At 47.4% G+C, this 20,063-nt stretch overlaps 1 pseudogene across 1 annotated transcript; it reads left to right on the top strand.

Annotated features, from left to right (window-relative positions):
- Positions 1-16,622: 16,622 nt before the first annotated feature.
- LOC149364497 (uncharacterized) lies at positions 16,623-19,488 on the top strand (annotated as a pseudogene). The gene is made up of 3 exons (XR_016288621.1): positions 16,623-16,884; positions 18,064-18,137; positions 18,363-19,488. The product of XR_016288621.1 is annotated as an uncharacterized LOC149364497 (transcript).
- Positions 19,489-20,063: the final 575 nt, after the last annotated feature.

Here is a 20,063-nt window from a genome sequence, read left to right as displayed (position 1 = left end):
CGCTCGCCTTCTTCGAGAACAGTTTCGAAGTGCCTTCACTTCCCTGCTCTGGCTCAACGAGGGGCGTACGTCGATCCGCTGCTGGTACATCACTACTACTGCCACAGCGTGCGAACTTTCAGTGACGACGCCCTGAGAGAATGAAAGCGGGTAATCCGGACACGCCCTTGAGAAGAGGCGAACCAGGTGAGCACCGCGTTCGGGTGCGGAGACGCGTCAATTGTGGCGGAACGTTTCCTTTTGTGTATTTCTTTTCCAAGCCGCATTTTCTTTTCAGCCGGTTTGAGCCGAGCCCAGTTATTGGAAACAGCTAAACTAGGTCAACTTGGAGTTAACATTCGAGTGCAGCGGGATGCTAACATGGTCCTCATAACACAAACACTTGTGAAGTTTTTGATTTTCGGTTCAATGATTCTGGCCACAGCGGAAGTAGAAATTGGAAACACACACGACGACTTGAAGTCTGAAAAAAAATAATTTATGAGAGATCCTAAAGGTTTCCCCAAAACGAAGGAAGATTAACTAGACGCAACCACGTAAAGGGTATACGCGTGAGTGATCGTTTCATTGCTTGGTTGTAAAAAAGCGCGTCTGTATCGCATACGGGGACCTGCATGCTACTAAACTGCCATGTCTTTCAACGGGAAAAAGAGTCGGTGTCTCGATAGCTCCGCTGTCTCAACTCCACATTGCTTTCCCACATGAGAGGCGACGAGTAGGACAGCTTTAGAAATAGCAGTCAACAAAAACAAAAACATTCGAAGTGCTTCTGGGACCACCAGCGCGAAATGTCGACGAAGAATGACCTCCTACAGCCATGAGGGACAACTGTGCATGGACGAGTTGAATTCGGCTTCACAAAAGTGATGCCTCAAAAACAAAGACGGCCGGGACTGCCGGAACAAGGATACTGTTCGCTGATGCATGCTGCTTATTTTAAAAATTAAACTCTTTAGTACCCATCTCTTTGGATGTACCTCTTTAGTACCATAGTATCCATCTGAAAGTGCAGCGTTTCTTCTTGCCTTTGAAGCAATAGCGCATCGCTCTCATTAAATTGATGGTATTTCGACAGGCACAGTTAGCTTCGTAACTGCGTGGCATCCATCTGCGGCCCCAACTTTTCGTGAAGGAAAAAGTAGCGAGCAGAGCTCGCACCATTGTACAATCTGTTAATAATGATAATTGCACAGATCGAGCAATTTTCCGCACTGAATTAGCGAATCACCTGTGTCTTACGTGATGTATTCGGCTTCATCAAATAATCTGATCCTGTGTTACTGTCTCCTTTATTGGTTTTTTTTTGCTCTGTTTCGTTTCGTTGCTTTTTTGTTTTTGTTTTTGTTGAGCTGGTACCATATGCTGTTACACACTGTTCTTGCCCCCGCCTTATGTAATGCCCACGGGCCCTTAAGGCTTCAATAAATGAAATGAAATGAAATACCTATGTCGGTAACTTTACTATCAGCCCAGCAGAACATCACCTGTACAGCTGGCATTGTAAGAAACATACAGTACCGTGACATGAAGACTGTAATCTTACGCACCAAAAATGTGAGATATCTGTAAGTTGGCTGTCTACGAGAAAAACTGAAGTACTCCAAAAAGTGGGAATAACAGTTTATAAGGATATAAGAACTCCTCTAGTTCACTCTTCTATTCAGAACTTCTAAATTAACAGCTTGAAAAAGCGGTTGGTGACATCGCTGATTACCGCGGCGATGAGAAACTAGGAACCTCTTAAAGGATCGCGGAATGCCGGGCGCAGCATCTTTACATAGCGATCGCAACTGCTGCATCAGCTTCCTCGTTCGCCAAGCGCCCATGAGCCGTGCACAAAGCCTCCACGTCTCATCTGTGTTGCTGCCCGGCTGCCGTTGCTTCCAAATAAGGACCAATCGGGCCGGCATCAGTCTGTGCGTTGACAACTGAGCTATAGTCACCGCCCCCCAAAATTATGAGAAAAAAACGATAAAAAGAAAAGAATGCGTGCGGTATCAATGCCGGCGGGCCGAGGAGCACCACCCTGCGGCGTCCACGGGGAGAGGTGATCTCCGGCCTTGTAACGTCGTCGTCGTCTCGTGCGACAAGTTTCTGGTCGAGTGCCGAGCCTTGTAATTAGGGTCTCTCCATCCTGGCTGCGTCTCGCTGTCGTCGCCACGGATGCCAAGCAGCTCTGTCTGTGTGCGGGCGTTGCCCACCGAGGCCTTCTCGGCGGTGGCGGCAACCCACCCCTCATTTCCAAGGGAGGAGGCGTGCGTCTTGGAGCACGCGAGGGACGCCGCTGGAATGTCGCGAACGGCACGCGTGCCCCCTGGAATGCACCAAGAGCGAATGAACTTTCCGGGAAGAGGTTCCGGACCGAAAGGCTCCAAGCTTGTGCGTGCCTGTAAAGGTAGCCGATTGCAAACGTCTATAACCTACGAATGTTTCGAACCAGGAGACGAGAAACATCTACAGACGCCTACAAACGGCCTTTTGAAGACTTCTACATCATCATCAGCCTGACTACACCCACTGCAAGGCAAAGGCCTCTCCCATGTCTCTCCAATTAACCCTGTCCTTTGTCAGTTGCGGCCACTGTATCCCCGCAAACTTCTTAAAATCTCATCCGCCCACCTCCGCCCTCTTCCGATCTATCAATGTTACACCTATCATCTTCCTTTCCATAGCTCGCTGCGTTGTCCTTAACTTAAGCTGAACGTTTGCCTCCACGTTTATGCCCCATAGGTGAGCACCGGTAAGATACAGCTGTTGTATACTTCTACAGACTTCCACAAGTTACCGCCGTCTCGGACCAGGAGGCGATAAACGCCTACGCCTTACAGACGTTGTAAGGACACAGTCAACGTTGAACATGAAACGTCTACAGTCCATACAGACGTTCCGAAACTGGAGGCGCGAAACATCTACAGGATGCTTACAAATGTCCTTTTGTAGATGTCTACAGACGTCCACAAACGGCCAGCGCCCAATATCTGTAGGTCGCGTTAGACGTGTATAGATCAAAAGCATTAGACGTCGCAGCACGTGGAGGGATGGGTACCCGTAGAGCTCCGGAGTTTTTCAGATCGAACAAGAGTGAAATAAGAAAGAAAATCACCTCAGAACGCTGAAGGTTCCATGTGTTCTGAGGCAGCACTTAAGCTATGGTGGCAAATAAAAGGAAAAACAATGGGGGGAGCCGTAGTAACAGCCTCTACCTTGAGCTCTCACGCACCCCTCGTTATCAGTGCAGCGGTGTCTTCGGTGTATCGCGTCACCTAAACGCAGCCAGGGACTGAGTACGGCACCTTATCTAGTCGCCTGTGGTAACTGAGTTAACCTCGCGGCACCTGAAATATTTAGGCAGCGTCGGACGCGCTTGATAAAACAGAACACAACAAAACAGATGTGTTTAAATCATTGTTCAAAAAAAAAAAATCAGCTGCACTGATTTCTTAGCGGGAGTAGTTTTGGCGACGAGTACACGGGAGGGGAGATATTTTCACTTTATGCGTCTAGGTATGCCGGAAGTCACAGATGTTTCATGGACGACCTCTGAGAAGCAAACAATGTAGAAGCTTGAGCGAGTTAGTGGTAATTCATTTTAAAACAGCTAGAAAAGACACCGTCTTAAAACAGCTCGAAAAGACACGGGCTCAGGGAGGAGACGGTGTCTTCTCGAGCTGTTTTAAAATGGACTGAGAAGCAACTTAGGCACTGTAAGACAAGGTCTTCTTCTCTTCAAGCAGTTCCTAATGCTAACGCCGCTTTCGGAGTGCCGACTTAATGTTCTTGCTTTATTTAGCCACCTTCACCATTGGCATTCTGTGCTCGAGCTTCAAAATTACTTTTCGATAATACGGAGTTCGATAACTAACCGAACATCAGTACAGCTCTCATTTTTGGGACATCCCCCTTCACGTTTAGTGAAGTTGTGCGGTTAAGTTTTTTCTGTATGAACACATATCTGAACTGCGGTTAAAGGGCTACTGAAGCGGTTTAGAATTCGATGATTTTAAGGCTGCCGAATGTGCGAAACGTGCACGTAAAGCCCGCGAAATGGTTTTGCTCTAGCATTTAAAATGTTGGTGTAATCGCCGAATAAAGTCGTCGTCGGCGTTCAGGCTTCTCTGAAGTGCACAGCGACGGGCAGAGGCCCCGATAATGACGTCACGTATGACGACCCTACGTTTCCAGAGAAGGAACGGTTATTCCATGGAAGAAAACCGACGTCATCGAAGGTGAAGCTCACGATGCATTATGATATCTGACGACACACAGCAGCATGCAGGTGCAAGCAGCGGACATCTGAAATTTCGGCAACAATGACGTCACTGCCGAGTTTCCCCGCACTCCTCCAACGTAGTGAGAAGAAACCTAAACATCGTCGCGGTTTTAATCGATGATTATGACACCTTTTTAAATGCTAGTGCAAAAATACTTTTCATGCTTTATCTGGAAGCTTGATAGATTCGAATCCTTGAATAACCTCGAATTCTCAAAAAACCTTTTCAGCTTCCCTTTAAACTACATTTCTAGCCTCGCCGGAGACACAACTAAAGCTTTGAGCGTACTTCCTGTCGGGAACTTTGTTCACATCATATTCATCCTCTCTGCCGAAGTCAGCAATAGTCTCTATGATTATTTCCATCTGCAGCTTTCACACTCATCCATTACCAACGGTTTTTAAGAGCGAGTGTTGTAACTCCGGTCTGCTCCATCTTGTTACGCTCACTGACCATTTCGACGTCGACAGTTTCTGGGGCGAGTAATCGCGTTTACTGAAGGCTCCACCGTAGTCAAGAGCAAGAGGGTCAAAAACATCAATAACGGCACCAGTGCTGGTAAGCGTTGATCGAATGCGATCACATTTCGTCAGTTGATAATGATGCGCTTCCCATAAATAGGTTGTTTCATGTATTCAAGGACACTTTGGATCAGAACTAAAGCTCGGAAATATCGGGAGAAATCTGTGTCGGCATCACAGGTAGTTGCAGCCGCTGTTTTCAAGGTTACCTAAGCATGTTATTTGGCAAACTTAGAGACGCCGCGTTAAATTAGAGCAAGACTGTTGACTTTAACGAAATAGAAGAGAGTAATGTGACAAGCAGGTTATACAACCTGAACTTCTTTTCCTGGAGTTAGATAAGGAGCACAAATTTTTTTCAGCTCACCGAGTGAAGGAGTGTGCGGAACGTTCTCCAGCAATGTTAAAGGCTCAAAAGCAACATGAGAACAAGTTCCGCGTTTCTTAATAGCAGCTACTGCATCAGAGACTGGTTTAATAATAAAAGTAGATTGCTTATTCCTAAATGTGCTCGTGAATGCACGCACAGCACCTTTACAAGAAGCACTCAGCTATTAAGCAAAACACCCGTGGAATGAATAAGCAGCAAGACACAAAGAAGTTTCCTGCGAGATGCGAAGCGACAGCTTCTCGTTCAGGACTAGGTGCTGCAGTCTGTCACGAACTGGCGATGGTGTAAAAGCAAAGTAAAAATTATAAATAATACCAAAACTTTGCAGTTTAAGCAGAACAAAACGAGAACTCAGTGCCGTTGCATGCTGGCCGTTGATGCCAGGATATATTCTCATTGGTATTCAACAGCGCTGAATAAGACATTTATCTAGGCGCCTTTCTTGTTTCCTCGACCACAGTGAATGCGAAAACGACACCGCTCTCATTATATGCGCTTGAATGCGCAGCGTGCACTGACTCAATGTGCCTCTTCTTCGGTTCCACGCAGCTTACCAAAGGATTCTCGTTAAGTAAGGGCATCGGATGATGTTTTCTTGGGAGTCGAGGGAGCCCCGTTCCAAACTGTGTTTAAGCCACTGAAAATGAGGCATTACTAACGGAGGCGTGTAGAAAGCGAAAGCAGACACGGTTTCTACTACTTTCTTCTTCTTCTCCTCATTTCATTCTCCTTCTTTTTCCTTTCTCTTACTTTCTGTCTACTGAGGAAACGGTGGTACTTTTCCAGTCTGTTTAATATGCACTTCACGTTTAGTCACTATCATGCACATGCGTACTAGTGCGAGGACTGTGTTGACGACGAGCAGCTTTGCCCTTCAATAAAAAAAAAAAAAAGTGGTTCAGATGTCTGCACGGAGCGAGACAGTTATCGATCTGTTCCTTTGGTCATAAATTCCTGCAGCTTTCCCGCTTCCCCTACACTGTTCCTCCTTTCTCTGCCAGGCCACCATGCATGCATTACAGTGAACTAGAATAGAGAACCATATTCGGCTAGTTGACTGTAATGAGTCCGTTCAATTTTTTCCGACCAAAAAAGTAACAGCAAGAGAATAATAGCTGCACGACGATCGCGAGCGATTCAGCAAAAGAGGACAAAGTTTTCGACTTGTTTTGTGATCATGTAAATATTGAACATGTTCAATAACAATGTTCAATTGTGGGATTTCATGGGTTAATAAATCCCTAACTCGTTCTAATGAGGACGTTTTGAAACGATCGAAGACGTCTGGCTACTCTCTGTACTAGACATAATAAGACGAATTGGGAAGCCCCTGCAGAAGTAAACGCCTATTAGCAGACGAGGAGAGTTTTCTAACAATGCAATTTCAGTCAGTGATTCTTGTCAAGACACAGAAATGATAAGTGGTCCATGAAGAATTCAGAAGTGATGACGAAAGGTATGCGCTCCCTTCTTTGGTGACGGCTATGCCTAAGGCAATTCAAATTCTTGAAAGGTTAAGACGCGTGCCAATTGCATATGGTCCTGCGTTTGACTACGCTGAGCTGAACAACACGTTATAAAAAGGAAGGAAAAGGCGCCATGATGTTCTGGCAATCTGTAATTTTCAAATACTCTTTAAAGATGTCTTGCGCAATTAGCGTCCAGTACTAGTAGCTTACTGGCAGATGTATTAACTGACTTTAGCACCGTGTGCATCACATGGCTTGCAGTACTAAAGCCTTACGTGTTCCAAGTGAGGCAAAAAACCCAGAATATAGAAACCCTCACACGATGTGAGCCTCCGTAAGCAATGAAATGGCAAATGTACTGGCTACTGATTAGAAACAGAGATGAAGTACTCGCTGCATGTATCAAACAACTTATGGTACTTTTATACTGTTGTACTGAAAGCGATTCAGGGGGTGTGGGCACAACTCCGCTGGTGACGGTAACAACGTCATAACTATGTAAGAAATGACCGCAGACTTCTTTTTCTTCACTGCTTCAAGGTTTTTGGCTTTTCTGAGCTTTGTGCCGAGGTCTACACCCGTGGTGTAGATATAAACTTGCACTCAAAGGTTATAAATCGTGGAAGTTTTCCGCACTGAATCACTCGACCTTGCTTAACCACACCGAACATCGTAGCATTTTATGAAACGAATTCGGTTGTTCAGTACTTGAACATGTACTGAAAAAAACTTTCGGATCACTGCTGCGACTCGCACTGGAGCAATGCGAAAGCAGAACGTCCACATACTATACTGACGTCCGTGTGCTATATCGACGTCTGTGGTTATGTGGACGTCCACACATTGTATCGACGGCCATGGCTATTTTGACGTCCAAGTGCATTTTTTGCTTATAATTAAGTAACCAATCATATCTCATTGACCAAATTTTTCCCACAGCAACATTTTATCATACACTATCTCACACAAACACATTTTACGCGTTCATTTTCTTAGAATTACGCAACCACGCGGACAAAACTGCGGACACTTTCTGCTGACGCGACAGAGCCATATAAAGCTTTCGCATTAATAAGACTTGGTGAATTTCATTAAAGTCAGTTGACAACGACTGGATGGCTTACAAGGAAAACGGCACGCATGCAAATCACCCGTAATTGGAGATAGAAGAAGCGGAAAGTGAATAACCGGCCGTTCTTACGAGTTCATCCGAAATCTGGCGGGACTGCCCGCAAGTTTCAGAGAGTATGAGTGGTGGTCATGGCAGTGTTCCCATTTCTTCCTCGTACCCCTTGCGGTCACCTGCTGCACATAACGCTAATGAAGTTTTGCGAACACGCTCGCGGTTCTGCGAAAGCTGGATTTCTACGTGACATCCATTATGGCACTCAGGATCTGGGTGTTTGTGCATGCGGCCAGACATTTCGCGCAGTCTGCCGACAATGTCATTGTCGCTGTTCACTAAGGTCGCAGCTGTTGTTGTTGTTCTGGTCGAATTTGTTTATTCTTCCCTCACATTAGCGAGAAATAAAATGAAAGAGCAAAAGAGATAGCCTGAGAGCGAAGAGGATGCAAATATGCAAATTATTTACAACCAAACAGCCGTAATGCAATACACGGAACACATTCACACCGTTATGCACTACGATTACGGGACAAGACAACAGCTGAGTAGTTCCAAACTACGTCATTGATAACTGTATAGTTATAAATCGTGAAAACGCGGCACTGGCGAAGACGTGTTTTCGACGTTTGAAACCGCCGCTAAAATCGCCGCAAGCATTAGTATACTCCCGGTTGGGTAACATCCCTCTTTCAGCACCTGCCGTCGTCAAGAGCCGTCAAGGATAGTATTGTTTTTCATATTTTGTGTTTATTTCTATATAGAAAAATGTTGGAATTTGCCGTAAAAAACGGCACACTGTAGCTTGAAAGCCCTTAACCCCAGCACAATGGCAGCAGGGCAGAGCATACATATACATGCAGTTATACGTAACAATGAAAACAATAAAAATGAGCCTAATATTCAATACTTGTTGTAAATTTACCTCATATGATTGATTGTTTAGATCGAAAGTTTGATTTGGACTGCAGTTGATACGTTAAGGTAAAGTGAAGTGAAACGCCGTAAAAGAAGAGGCAACGGAGGGCGCCCGTTTGTTTCATGCGTTTTATTCACTAACACTTGTCGTTTGCAGTGCTCTATTTCACTGATCACAACCTAATGTCCCCTTCCCGCTCACCACCACAACCTAATGAGCGAATTAACCGGATGATTGGCGTGAGGAAACGTGGCTGCCTGCATGACCTACCGACTCTAATGTTTCACTTATTAAACCGTGTCTCTCGGTCATGGAAGGTTCAAGTGGCAAAAGTGACACGTAATCGTATGTTTACACCGTTATCAAGGCGGACGTTTACATGAGAAACACAAACGCATACAAAGCAAAAACAGTGCCGGAGAAGGATATTCTCCTTCTCTACATCTTTACGTTCGTCAAACAAGGACAAAAAAAATTATGGTGGTTTAGCATTGCGAAGCCCGAAATATTGCGCGAAAGCAGTTTTTTTTTGCAGGTGAACACCACCGGCACGTACTTGAAAGCGCGATTGAGGTGTCCACTAACCCAGGGAGCCAGTTACGAGCCGCTCCTTTCCTCTCGTGAGTTGCGCACAAATGGAAGTTGATATCGGCATACAATACACATCGCGAGAGTGTGTTGCAGTTTAACACGCGGCGTGATCGGCTGCGGCGATAGCATATTTAAAAAAAAAAAAAAAAAAAAAAGCGGCGATAGCATAGTCCTCTGATGCAGTGGCCAGCTGATCTCTTCGCACCGCCGTGGGTTCGAAACCCAGTCGAGGCAAATAAATTTTTTATCTCTGCAGGTGTCTGAGAGGCGTGAGACAGACATCGGCCTTTTCAGGATTGCTAGTGAAGTAGTGCTTTCGACTAAGAATCTCGCAGTGGACGTGACCACTGAGTAAATATCTTGATTAGCTTGCGACCCGGGACTGTGGTGCATGATTAGATGCGTGTGGACGGACAGCTGCCTGTTTGTTGCCGGCGCCCCGTTACCGCACGCTTCCGTGAGGCTGTCGCTGCTGTTTCGACGGACACCTTTGCCTTGTCCTTGGATGCAGTTGCAAGTCAACGGCTCCGCAGCGCACATTACTACGTGACACGGGTGCAGAAGACCAGGTGCTTCCATCAGTTTTCAAATGGTTTGGTTTGGCAGCTTTCACGTCTTTTGATTTTGTTGATAGTCTGGATGGCTTAGGCAAAGCCCTCAAGACGTTCGCACTACCAGCGAGTGATTTGCATCGTTAGCATCTTCGTAATGAGCCGTCATTGGAGCTCGTTTTTCTGTCTCGTGGACGGCGGTGATAAGAACGCAGTCTGTTTTTTTTTTTTTTCATTTTAATGCTCGCAGTCGTCTGCTGGCGACCTAAGAGATTAGTCATGCAAAATTTATGCTGGAGGCGCCGCCCTCTGAAAGAGGAAACGTGGTTTTAATAATGGCTGCATTGGCCAAGCTAGGATTGATGACGGCCAGGTTTTATAAATTGTCACGCTTTCTTTCCTCACAAAGCATGGAGCATCAGATGCGGGTTTGAGAAACAACAGCTGGCCACCAGTATAATTATGTCTGCGCTTCGTAGATACTACCAACGAAGGAGTGACGTCGTTCAAGTTGACATCTGGCAAATATCCTCGCCGCTCTGGATGCAGAAACCGTTTCTGAGAGCAATTACGACGCTTTAATGAGCAAACTGAAGTGCTTACTACGTACAGACTCTTAATAGACTGTTGTCAGGATTGTATTACTTTCTGCTATTGTCCCTAGCATTGCATAGTCTACTTTTCTGAGTGTATGTTCTCAACTCCCTTTTTATCCAGTTATGTCCTCAGTTCATTGGCACGCGTGTCATGCGCATATCTTCTTGCTATGTCATTCATTGTATTGTGCATTTACGGTAATTTTATCTGCTCTTTTTTTTTTTGAAACCCTATGTAATGCCAATAAAGGGCCTTCAGGATCCGCAAATAAACAACAAACGAACCTAATAGGAGTCGTGAGGTCAGGTTCTTGAGATGCTGCATGTTGGAAGCATAGAGGCTGCCAGCCACAACGGCACTCTGGCATACTAACAAGAGCTTAGTATATGCAAGAATGCACAAGCGATTGTTGGCCTTTTTCTGAATGTGCGGAATGCGCCTCTGACTGCCAAAGCATCTCCTTTGAGGACCTTCAGGGTGCCATCGGTATGCATGAGATACGCCTTTACACCTCCGACAACGTTTACCTCCTTCGATTCAACGTGCGATGACAAAGCCTCAATTCGATTCAACCCTCGATCTGAGACAGCCTCTGATTCAACAAGTCTGAAGCTCGCTGTTCATTTCTACGAGAGCTCGCTCGTATCCTCTCATGTGACGCCGGCGAACAACCACATGTCACATCACCTGTGGACCTGTGCATGCGTTCCTGCAACCAGCTTTCTCTCAGAAATGACCGAGGAGGTCCGACCATCCCCTACATAAACACTTGCTTTTTCCTGGGTGTCGAATGCGCATGAATGGGCAGAAAGCGTCTGAGCAGCGTTGAAGGCTCCTTCAGCTGATCCCCTTTTATGGGCTTTCGCCTGTGACAGATCCTCGCAATCAACAGGCGTCGGTCAAACGAGTGGCAACGCTCTTAACAGGTCTAATGACGAACTTTTGCCAGCCAGATCCGTTCAACAATTTATCCTGTCGAGCATGAAATACTTTTTATCTTTCATTCTCGGCAAACTCGGATGAACATCATCCGTTAACCACGGCGAACCTGAAGCGGAACCTTGACAAAAATTTCGGAAATTCTCCAGCAGAATACCATAGCAGAAAAAATACTTTCCCATAACATAGCCCCGAGCGGCATTCGAACCAGCTTCAAGTCCTGATGCCTCAGACCAATCGATATCTCTGATCGCCGCGGCCTATCGCACCACATATTGTAACTGGTGCCTAGTACTTGCTAGCGGCTAAATCTCCGTCTTCGTCAGCTTTTGTCCCTTGTTCTGAGATTCCAAATTCCCGGCGGTAATAGTGGTGCCATGAGGCCATGCATCACAGCCGTAAGAGTCCAGAGATAGCCAGCCTATGTCACCAACGGCAGATACACGTAGCCGCACACAAAGGTGAGAAGGTGGTCAGGGTTTCCCAACGCGTCGCTAAGGCCGAAGAGCGAGCAAGAATTATGAGGCGTCATGCAACGAAAGCGAAGACGGTTGTTGAGCCCGCTGCCGAGCCCGAAAAAAGAAGCGGCTGAACGCAGAGGCACGTAAAGCATCAAAAGCGGCTGATGGCGGCTGCTCCTCAAGCCGCGAAAGCAGCCAAGAAGGCCCTGGGCTTTTCTCAGGTCATAAACAGAAACGGGTGAAGACGGCGGCTCGTACAGCAGCCAAAGGACATGGCAATACCCGAGTGTAGCTACCACCGTCTATGAGCAGTCTTAGAATATGCTCCGCTTTTGCTGCAATGAATTTCATGCCTATGTCCACACTCGAAGACTAGATATACTACAAATTTTGATTAACCACCTACATATGTTATGAGAGAGAGGGGTGCACCACTATTGGTGGTGAAAAACATTTATTCTATGTATATACATAGAGGTGTTCGGGGTTCCCCTAGTGGGAAGCCTCCTTAAATACTAGGTGGAGTCCCTACTCCGGGACCACAACCCCTACCATAGCTGCAATTGGTTACTGCACCCTTAAAAGCACTGGTTTTCACTTTATCTTTAGGTGTAATTTTGTTACACTAGCATAAAGTTTTCGATCACAATCAGGGGACGAACGGTTCATGATATCCGTATCCTGGCAGCTGTTCGGGCTAGACAAAACGACAAAAGTCTAGCGCCTGCTTCGTTTTTAATTGTTGTAATCCGAAGGCAAGATAACCGCTGGTCCTTAGGGGCAAACGGTGTGGATTCCAAAAGAAGACAAGCGTAGCAGGGGGCGGCAGAAAGTTAAGTGGGCGGATGAGATTAAGAAGTTTGCGAAGATACGGTGGCCGCCACTGGCGAAAGACAGTGTTCATTGAAGAGACATGGGAGAGGCCTTTGCCCTGCAGTGGACGTAGCCAGGCTGATGATGACGATGTAGATGATGATTATTACCAAACTGCTCATAGCGAAGTCTTCTCTCATTTGAGAAAGCAGTTGAGGTCTTGAGATTATCGTCACTTGAACTGCAAGCGGAATCTCTTAAGTCCTTGAGGCTTTAGGTACATGTTTTAGAAATGTGAGCTGTGCTGTACCATGCGGCTCGGCACGGCACAGACATACATATGCCACCCAATAGCCTGCACTATCCTTACTTTTGCGGCGACGCACAAAGTCAATGCTCCAAAAAGATATCGAAGTTTCCCCGCCACAGTTTTACACAACATTATTATTTCCTGCCCTAAGAAAAGAAAGAATAAACAGTGCCCATAGTTACTGGCATTATTAGCATACTGTCCTGATACAGTGGAGTACGGTTCCTGACCCTTCGCAACGAAAGGAGAATTAGATGCGCAGAAACTTCGTGGAAGGAGAAGACAGTGAAGCCGAGGAGAAATAAGAAGCCATAAAGATGTTCGAAGCAAGCTCCATGAAGATGCGAACACTTCCCATCATTCCATCAGTGCCTAAGCTACTGCAATGCCACGTCGCTCGTCTAGTATTATTATTCGTATGAAACTCTACTCCCGCCATTCCACCCCTTCCCTCGCAGCTGCCACTCACTCACCGGTCCAGCTGTCGGAGTCATCGGATGGGGCTTTGCTTCGGATGTCCATTGGCCCAGTAGCGGTATAAGGGAACCAGTGGTAGGGCGGACGCTGTAGACAGCGCACCGGCGGTGGTTCCACAAGGTGCCGTCTAAACCGCACCAAACCGCTCCGTTCACAGCCGACAGGCAGCGGTCCCTGCAGCAGCGGTGTCCGAGGTGCGAGGCGCCGATGGGAGGCGGGCGCGCTGGTGGCGGGCAAGGACGATAATTCCAGGGGCGCGCGCGCGCCGATGGGAGAGAACGGACGCGCTTGAGGCGCTCATCGCCTCGTCGTCGTCGTCTTCTTCACCTGGCCGTTATTGCGTTGCTCGCACGTGATCGGGGCGCGCGGCGAGAGAAATTTGCCAGTTGTGTCGCGCTCGCTGATTGTACCGCGAAGGACGAACGTGGCCGGTGGTGGCAACGCGGCCGGTGGGGCAGCAGCAGTAGTCGGGCGCTTGCTCCTCCGCTTGTTGGCAGCGGCTGCCGTTTGAATATTCAGGAATGGAGTTCTCGGCGCGCCGTTCTTGCTGCGAGCCTCGGCCCCTGGGCTTTGCAGGGGATAATAGCAGCGAGGTTTCCGGGAGCTTGGCTTCACGGCGAGGAGCAGACAGGTTAATTTGGTCACGCCAGTCATGAAACGTTGCGTCTCATCCGCGGCGAGTTTCTGCAGGCCAGCCGGTGGTGGTGCCGCTAGTGAACTGAGCACCAAGCTACCTGTGGAGCGCTGCAAGTTTTTTTTTTTAAGCGAAAGCTTTACTACTTGCACTTTCAAGCCTTTGCCGTGCGACGGCGGTGCACATGAAATGACGTTTCGCATGACCACTGTGTGACGTCACGCCGAAGAGCTGGGCGACCATCTCGCGCCGTCTGCGAGTAGTGGCGGTGCCACCACCGGCGGCCTTAGATTATATTATATTATATTATATTATATTATATTATATTATATTATATTATATTATATTATATTATATTATATTATATTATATTATATTATATTATATTATATTATATTATATTATATTATATTATATTATATTATATTATATTATATTATATTATATTGGACTGTATAACCGATGCATCACCACAAGTCTAACCGTCTAACCACAAGCACCACCACCAGCTACACTACCAGCTGAACCATGGCGTAGCTACGGATATTGCTTTCGCAATTACCGGGCTTAACCAAGCTAAGCCACAGCGAATTTTTTCCCTTAGTTTGGGCAGTGCTGAGCAGTTCATTCGATTGCCTCGTGTGGGGTGACAGTCGTCTGATGTGATAGATTCGGACCTGCAGAGTGGAGGGTTTTAAATTTTTACTGTGAACTAAGGAGCGGTTCGTAACTCTATGGCTAAAGACCGAAGAGCTGTGGAGTGGAGGTTGCTAAAGGCAGTTTTCGGCAGTGTTGTCCATTCGGACGCATATAAAGCACGCTTAGCTGGAACTGCTTTCGACCCACTCTGAACGTAGGGTGGCACTTGTGGTGACATTGCACTAGCACTTATAGTGGCATTCCTCGCATGTAGCCGTTTTGTGTCTGTTTGTTTGTCTGAAGCTGTGTTGTGGCAGGCTGCTCACTTGCCCACCTGGTGGTGAACAATCTGCCACCACCGTGTCAGATGGCAGCTCAATCAATCACGAGAGGCTGCTCGGGAAGAGCAACCTAGGTCGCAGCGCAACCCAAGCAACGCATGTCCCACCGATGCAAGCACCTGCCATATAAGGGCAGTGGAGCATCCCTTAACCACTCCAGCACTGCCCAAGGGGTGATATGAGCACTCCTGGGGATATGTGAATGTAAAGGAGAGAATGACTAAAATGAACATAAACCCATTGTAAGGGATCGGTAGTGCGTGCGGGGTCATTACTACCGCTAATTCTTTCTCAGTACCCCGCAGCTGCCGTCTTCAATGGACCCCCCCCCCCCCCCTCGACGGGACGGGACGGGACGGTGGGGTGCGCTGGAAGCGAAGAATGACATTTCTTGGAACGATGCGTGCGCGCGCAGGCGCCGGGCCGCTCGGGCGTCCATCGCCCTTTGGGGCTGATTCGCGTCGGCTAGGCAAAAGAGCGGTGGCAGCTTGGGGCTGAAGAGCCGCCACACGTCGACCCCCCCTTGTCCTAATCCCCTCGTCTTGGCGGACACCAGATATGCGACACAAGCTCGCGACGAACGTCTCGTTCGAAAAGACTGCAGAATTCCTGAGCAGAATTCTTGAGGATTAAGCACTGCCGGACGGAACGGCGTCAGGGCGCCTAGCCGGGAGGAGCGAAGGCCCGAGTTGTGTGACGCTACTGACCTGGGGTCGGTGAGGCGCCGACTAAACAGCCTTGGGAAGGCTAAGTCGCCTTGGAATGCAGGTCCGAGCTCGCAGTGTCAGCTACAGCGGTAGCTGCCCGCTTAAGCCCGATAATCCCCAATTCCGAGACGAAGCCAAGGTCGGGGGGTCATTGGGGAAACGGATGGCACGTGCTCGCACGAGTTTGTTTTGTGTTTGTTTTTATTTTTATTTTGCAATGGAGAGGGTGTTTTGCCCTACGGAGGCTAGAGGGCTGGCCATGCTCTCGATGAGCCAATCGTAGGAAGAGTGTAGCATGATTGGAAGCTACCAAATGTGGGCCGGGCCTCACGGGCTTTAAAACCGGGCCCCGGAGCCGGAAAAAGGGTTCTGGGCTAAGGTCAGGTGCTATGCATCTTCGGCTATGCCGAGTAGGGGCCTCCCCTAGTGTTAGCCAGTTCCACCTTTTTGTTGTTTGTCTTTTTGCGGCTTAATATGTCTCCAGTGCCTTAACTTGTTATGATTGTAAATATATGTACATAAACTTCAAGTATTCCCTTTATCCCTGCATCGTATCTCGTCGCAAGACCGTCTCTGACGGGGCACCCCTGGTGCGAAGAAAAGCTTCAGTCTTCCAGTTAAACAAACCCGTCTCTGGCGGGGCACCCCTGGTGCGAGGAAGGAAGATAAAGAACATGTGAAACTTTACTCCCATTATCGCTATCCGAACAGCTGCCATCTTTGAACAGTCGACCTGATCGCCGATTCGCAACTTTCACCGCCTATAGGGGGCGCTACTGGAGATTCAATATGGCTGTCGTTGAGGGGATCGCGTAGACGCCGCCTGCTAGTGTGCACGTCGCATCGGATCGCGCAGTGTTCCCGGCCGCTATCTCCGTGTTGTCATGTCTTTATTTAGACAATCACTGACTCTGGGATGTATTATGTCCCACATCGGGGGTTCAGAAACGCTGGTTCGGTGCCTGATAGAAGGGGAAGAAGTTTTGAACGCAGGAGACATCATTTGCTGCGGCTTGAAAGGATGCACAGCCTCGTCATACACGATCCAAGGATTGTGCCTGCAGACATCACAAGTGCGGCAAAACCCGCACGAGCTGTGGTTCGAGTTCAGGAGCGACGAAACCATACAGGTAGGCACATGAACTATTTAATAGCATAATATGTTTTCTTTGCGGTGGGAGACCCCATTGCTCCGTGCGTGCGTCGCGGCTTCGGTGCACGGACCTTTTCCACGTGTTGCACGACAGGAAGTGTGCTGCTTGTATGCGCGAGTAAACAAACGGCATTTGCTTGCATTTTATTGCCGAAGCGCGACCTATGCAATCGCAGAGCACATGGCAAATGGTAAGGCATTCCAGAAAGCCGCTTTTATCGCTGTGGGAACATTGATTTTGTCATCCTCCGATGAACAAGTTCCGAACAACTCAGTTTGTGCGCCCGCGAAGCAGTAATGTTTCTTCCACTACTACTTCGGATTGTTTATTTTAGAGCGAAAGCTGCAATAGCTTTGTACAAGCCATTTAGGGGGTGCAAGGGCAGCCGTTGTTTTTTGTGTGGAGGCGCAGACGCGAAAGGCCGCTACGAAGAATGGCATGATTGTAGCGCGTAGTGTGCGATTTGCGATGCTCTCATCCAAATTTAATATAGCGAGATACATGTTATTCAAAACGAAGCAGGAGAAAGAGCAATATATCATTTATTCGTATGAGATCAAGAGTGCCTGTTTTGAACTGCGAGTACTTTTTTTTTTTAGCGCGGTAGCACTACTAGGCGCACTTTCCGATTTTGCGCATACGTACTATCGGCGGCGAAAGTTTGCGAGACGCGATTTCAAGGGAAAACGTTTATTGTAGGTGCATATCAGTACCCGCTCGCCCGACATTGTTACCAGAGGAAGGAACATGCATTTTTTGTCCCGCACACCCACGAGCCGTAAACATCTGCTGGCGATAGTACGTACGTCTTTGAAGCCTGCTTTCTGGCAGGCATCCCACCTGCCTAAATAATGCCCCGTCCCTACTGTGAGGGGGCCATGGAGCAGATTTTCTTTTTGTTAAATATTACCACTAACTCAAAGTTTTGCCAATTATCATTTTTAATCACCTGGCACGCCTTCACCTGGGTGAAGGACCTCGAGGTAAATGCCTTCAATGTAAAGGCCTTTAAACCAAAGGCCTTCATATTAAAGGTGCTTAGGTTAAATACCTTTAGAATGTACGGACCTTATGTGCTCCCTGTAATTAGTGCTACTGCACGATATTCCACGCTTGGCTATGCTAAACCATCCACTATTTTTTCCTCTCTTGCAGGGCCACTGCTCGTGCAAAGCTGGGAACTCGGTACGGTGCAAACACATGATTGCAATGCTGCTTTTTGCACACAGGTAAGCATGCACAAAGATGATTCCTAATTTAGGAGTTCCACTAGCTGCATTCATCAAATTGTGTCTTTTCTATGCGTGTTGCAGTTCAGTTCCAACGTACAATTAAACACAGTTTGACGCCGCTTCTTATCTCTGAATGAACATGTTACTCGTTTCACGCAGGATTTTCGGGTTGCTCTTGAGAATGTTTTATTTACTTAGAATACAATCTGTTCACTGCTGCAGAACTGGCATCCAGAACTTGGACCTCCTCACTTGCACCGACGTGAAGCAAGCGTGGGGCAGACTGAAAGCGAAAAACATTTACAAGGCCAGAAAAATCAAGGACTTGTGCCACGTCCAGCCGAAACCAAGGGTTCAGTTGGACACTGAGAAACTCAGTGCGATTCGGCAGCAGCTCATTGCTGCTGCTCCACGAAGCGCCTTAGCAAGGCATGTGGAAGGCCGCTGCCTTCAACATGAAAACCATGGAGAAAGTGATGAGAACCTGTGCAGTGACAACACGGGCTGTGAACCTGATATGGTACTGCAACATATACTTGCCAGCCAACATGCAAAGCAGTTCAAAGAACTACAGTACCATGAAGTGGCGTTCAGGGACTGGAACAGATTCAAACTTTACAGAACTCGTAAGGAGCACTCGAGCCCCAATCTGTTCAAATTTTATGAGGACATGGTTGCTGTGAGTGCAGTACAAGCAGCTAAAATTTGTTCACAAACGATTGGACAAGATAGTGCACAAGGGAAACGGGAGCGAATGCTCCGTATAACCGGAAGCAAGTGTCACACTTTGTATCGGTTTGCACCATCACCAGCACACAGCTGAGAAGAGAAGATCACAAAAATGCTAAAAGAAAACTTTCCAGGAAACGACGCCACAAGATATGGCAAGGCTTGTGAGAAGCCAGTTCTTGAAGAGTATGTGCTGAACACTGCTGATGCAGTCTCGACATTGGGCCTGGTTGTGAACCCTTTGGTTCCATGGCTTGGCTTCAGCCCCGACGGAATTGTTTTCAGACATGGAGAGCCAGCTGTCTTATTAGAGATAAAAAGCCCAACACGTGGCAAAACAGAAAAAATTTCTGAGCTTGTGAGGCAGAAGAAAGTGCCGTACATTCTGTGCCAAGGCGAAAATTATAGCTTGAGGCCTACCCACTGCTATTACACGCAAGTGCAACTGGGACTATTTCTTTTGGATTTGGAAGAAGCCCGCCTTATTGTATACAGTGAGGTGGAATCTCTGATAATCGTTGTGAGGAGGTGCGTGCCATTTATTGACAGCCTGATTCGACGTCTGCAGTATGTGTATTTTACACACTACCTGCCAGAACTTATTAAGTATATGAGATGATGGAAGTGTAATGGGTTTCTCGGGCACAGGACACAAAACACAGTACGGCACAAAGCAAGAAGCGCGGAACGGCGTTCACCGACAGTCAGCGGTTCCAACCGCACCAACAGGAGGCACGCGCTCGCCGAGAGCAGTCCTGCTGCCGCGCGGGCACTTCTTCGTCATTACAGAAGGAATAAACAAGCAAAAATGTATGCATTGTGGTCACCAGTGATGTAATGAACACCCAAAACAAACAACACAACCCTGTCATTTGTCAGGCAATGTTCTCCTAATACCCACATACTGAAAAAGCAGAAACAGTATGCTCGCCTGAAATGCCACAAAATCTGTGCATATTTAAAAAAAAGATACTATGAAGATGGAAGCAATTAGTTCTCACACAGGACTAGGATGAAATGCCCCTGGGTACTTTCACACGTAAACTGGTTCACCAAATTGTACGATTACATGCACATAAAAGAGGGAGAAAAAATTGGAGATGCCACAATGAAATTTTTAATGAAGGCAAAAGACAGCATGGCACCATCCCTCTCGATGTCAATTATATTCCCCTGCATGTCTCCAGTCTCTGC

Source organism: Amblyomma mixtum, chromosome 2, assembly GCF_055824585.1.
Source record: "Amblyomma mixtum isolate Tamu chromosome 2, ASM5582458v1, whole genome shotgun sequence".
In the NCBI taxonomy this organism is placed as follows: Eukaryota; Metazoa; Arthropoda; class Arachnida; order Ixodida; family Ixodidae; genus Amblyomma; species Amblyomma mixtum.
This window is presented reverse-complemented; position numbering and strand designations above follow the sequence as displayed.